General features: G+C 40.3%; 1 non-coding gene across 1 annotated transcript; it reads left to right on the top strand.

Moving 5' to 3' along the window:
- Window positions 1-472: 472 nt before the first annotated feature.
- trnas-gcu (transfer RNA serine (anticodon GCU)) lies at window positions 473-554 on the top strand. Its single transcript has one exon. It is a non-coding gene; the product is annotated as a tRNA-Ser (tRNA).
- Window positions 555-4200: the final 3646 nt, after the last annotated feature.

Genomic DNA, 4200 nt, shown 5'->3' with positions numbered 1-4200 from the left:
CAGGAAAAGCAGCACAGAATTTACTGCGATTGGTTTCAAATGCATTTTGTTGTGTTTCGTGGATTATTATCCGTGAATAAAGTTGGACTTTTCTTCAAAAGGAGTGAAATAAAAGATTTGTACAAAACACAGGTTTATGGCCCAAACCAGCATTATGTAATAATTCATTTACTGTGTTTTGATCCAATCCTATAATTAGCCTCTGATCAGGAAAAGCAGCACAAAATTTACTGCGATTGGTTTCAAATGATTATAATTTCATTTTCAGTCAGACTTCAGATGAGCATTTTAGACGGATTTATTTGTGAATATGTAGTTTTCACATTTTCATAACAGGCTTATTAAATAAATATACAGCAATAATGTTCCAACAAATATTTTAATGAGTCTGAGTTTTGACTTTGACAGAGTTACTAACACACCAAAGATCATTGCATCAGACAAAATAAATAAACACACACATATTAATGTGGGCGAGGTGGCCGAGAGGTTAAGGCGATGGACTGCTAATCTATTGTGCTCTGCATGCGTGGGTTTGAGTCCCACCCTTGTCGCATGCCTGTTTTTTTGCATGTTCTCCCCGTGTCTGTGTGGGTTTCCTCCGGGTGCTCTGGTTTCCCCCACAATCCAAAGACATGCAGTTAGGTTGACATGGGGCGGCCTTGGGCTGAGTTGCCCTTGAGCAAGGTTCCGAACCCCTGGGCGCTCTGGGCTGCACTCTGGGCTGCTCACTGGGTGTGTGCATGTGTTCACTGCTTCAGATGGGTTAAATGCAGAGGATGAATTTCACTGTGCTTGAAGTGTGCATGTGACGAATAAAGGTTTAAAAATAAATATTAACGTAGAGTATATAAAATGCAATTTTAACAAACAAACAAAGGTTTAGGAAAAATGTAAACACCTGTAACTGAATTCATGACACCTTTTCTAGTTATCTGTGCAAAGATCTGTACTATTAATTCAGATTTATTCCCTTTGCAGAATTTTTAATTCAAATCGATGTCTTTAAGTGTCAGATAGAAACACATCCTGGCTGATCGCTTCATCAGGGGGAAATGGGGGAACTGTCCTTAAACTGCTCACACACACAAAATACATTATGATTTAATGCTGTGGCAAAATACAGACAGACAATAATCAGCAATTATTGGTCGATAGTGATGGCCGTCTGAAGCCAAGGCTCCGAAGCGCGTGCCAAGTATAAGGGGGCATGGCAGATGAAGCCCCACCTCGGGGCGTGGATCGTTTGGAAGAAAACCACGTGAGGGAACCACGTGAGGCTGGGGAGGGAATTTCTAAGAAAAGGAATCGCCTCAATCCAAACACAGTTAAAAAAAAACCTGTTCCTCAACAAGAATCAATAAAGGTTCCCCTAAAAGTTACTCTGTGCACTGCACGGCTGCAGTAGCACTCACAGTCCCATCACACAAGCACTGAACACAAAGCTTACTCCCTTTATGTTTATGTACACCTTTTTATTGTGCAGACAAAATTACCGTATACTGACCATAAATCCATAGAAAGAGACAAAGTGTGTGTGTGTAAGAGAGAGACAGAGGGTCAACACCAAATAACATACGGGCAAATAAGTAAAACAAACAAGCAAAAAAAAATTTGATGACATAAGTTATTTTATAATGGAACATTGTGCAAATTACTGTACATGCAAATAATAATGTAAAGTGGCAGAACATTGACGTGAGGTAGAAATTAAACATGCTGTACATTTCTCTTAGCAGTAGGTTGCTAGTGAAGTCTGCTGAATGAGAGTCCGAGTAATGAACCTTTAAGTGAATCACAACCGAGGCCTTGTTTATCATGGGTCATGTGGTTTTCTGCTCAACGATACAAAGCCTCAAAGCGGGGCTTCATCTGCCCCCTTATTCTTGATATGCGCTTCGAAGTCTCATTTGGCCGTCACGATCTTTAAACAGTGATATCAATGAAAACTATGGTCAGGTTAAGGTAGGACAACAAATGCAAGTGTATGTTGATCTTTGTGGAGTTTATTAAATATATAGCTCAGTAACTGGCAAGCAGAGGTGGAAAGTAACGAATTACATTACTCGCGTTACTGTACTTCAGTAGCTTTTTTGTGTACTTATACTTTTTCAAGTAATTTTTAAAGAGTGTCCTTTTACTTTTACTTAAGTACGTTTTCTTTTAAGTAGTGTACTTCGGTACATTTTACATCACAACCGTTACTGAGTAAAAAAAAAAATAAATAAATAAATAAATAAAGGCTAAAATGGAGAAGGGGAAATGCGTTCTGGAAATGAATCACAGGAAGGACAGTTGTCGCGCGCGTGAGTCTCACACAGACAATGGCGGACATGCACCGGCGCTTTAAGGGGGGGCTTCGGGGGGCTCACGCCCCTGGGCCACAGCCAATCAGGGGCCTTGTAATATTTATCAAATAAACTGTCGGAATCATGGGCCTACATTAATGTACGGATAGAAATAAGGTTAGAAATAAATGAGCGCACAGTAGCCTGCTGTAAGAGACATGGTGGATGTGGTTCGCGAAACAAACACCCACAACTGTACCAGAATAAAATGTAACAAAATGTAACGTCACGCACGAAAGCGCGCCAAAGACTGCAGACTACTGAGACACAAATTTAGAGGCTTTGAAAGATGAAGCGTTCACATGTTAGTGGGGCGCATAAAAGGAAAAAAAGAGAGAGATGCAGGTAATGATAGAATCGTTGCCTAAAGTCACAGAATTTTTTAAGGTAAGGATCACCAATCTGTTCAGAATATCAGCTACTTATCAGTTATCAGCCTACCAGCAGCTAGGCTATGTGCAGCTAGGCTAGATATGCTATGATCTGTCCAACAGTAAAATAAATCAGTTGTGATTTGAATACGTGTCGTGTGATTTGAGTTATAATCCTGTTAGTATAATAGCATATTTCGATGGGGATAATAAAATGTCTAAAACAGCATCTACTGAAGAAATTGATGAAAAGATTGTAGCCTATAATTTTCACAGTTCGGGCAGCAGACAGAGTAAGCATACTGAGGGGAATAGCAATACAAAGCTAGCGCAGATCCACATTTCTTGCTAGCTGTGTTGGGTGTGCTGTTAACCCGTGTGGATTTAAGTGAAATACTTGAGAAGTTCTGTGGTCAAGACAACGTTTTAAGGTAAGGACACTTGATTATTAATGTTTGCCCGCTGTGGCTTGTTGTTGACGAAAGGCCCACATGATTTTGCCTTATGCAGCTACTGCTAGCGTCATGCTTTGAACTAGGTTAAGCTCATTTGCGCTAAAGGATGGGTTTATTGAAAGACTTTGATGTAGCTAGTTTCTTTTTAAAAAATCACATGCTCAAAACAGTATGCCCGTGTTCATCATGTTTAACTTTTTTCTTGATGGAGTGCGTGAAATATTGTTGCAAGTGGTATTTCGATGCAGTCATGTCAAAAAGGCAGTTGAATGCACGGTCTTATTCAAGGAGAAGGAAGACTTGCATGATGCTTGAACATAGATCGGTAAAATAGACCCTAGTAGGACTTGGTTTCGTGTATTTCGGTCTGTAGAGTTATGAGTTTGGCCGCTGTCCATGGTGTTTATGTTTCATGTGGCCGCCAAGTACCTTCATCATCATCATCATCATCATGTTCCCCTGCCAAAAGTTAAACTCTCTAGGGGTGTTTCTGCTGTAGCAGTTGCAGCAGTTGCTCAAAGTTTGATTTGTCCATCATCATATGTCTTATCTGTTGGGTGTCTATGCCCAGCAGATTTTCCCATTTCATCCATTTGTAACCATTTTTGTAAAATAGGAGCTGCTTTTGCACTTGGTTATTGCCCATCCGGCAAACGTGAGCAATATATTTTAGTTGTTGTAGGTAGCAGGATAGTTTTATATCCTGGGTTCCTGTCAGTTTCCGGAGGTCAGCATTGGACATCTTGTAGCTCCAGTCTATATCTTCATTTGTAGTGTTCTTTTGGTCAGGGGCATTCTTTCGTTTATATCCACCTTTAATCATTTTCCTTAGGAAGCTGTGCCACACTACCTCAATTTTGTGAATTTCACTGGATGATAGTTGCCATGCCTGTGTGCTGTACAGGAGACGAGATCGAACGCATGCCACTAGGAACTTTATACGGGTTTTTAGTAGTATTCGGTGGTCGGTTAGAACGTCTTTCAGTTCATTCCATTTCATGAATGCAGCACTTATCCTAGCATGCA

Source organism: Neoarius graeffei, chromosome 17 (genome assembly GCF_027579695.1).
Source record: "Neoarius graeffei isolate fNeoGra1 chromosome 17, fNeoGra1.pri, whole genome shotgun sequence".
NCBI classification, from domain to species: Eukaryota; Metazoa; Chordata; class Actinopteri; order Siluriformes; family Ariidae; genus Neoarius; species Neoarius graeffei.
The sequence above is the reverse complement of the archived record's forward strand: the minus strand, read 5'-3'. Positions and strand labels throughout refer to the sequence as shown.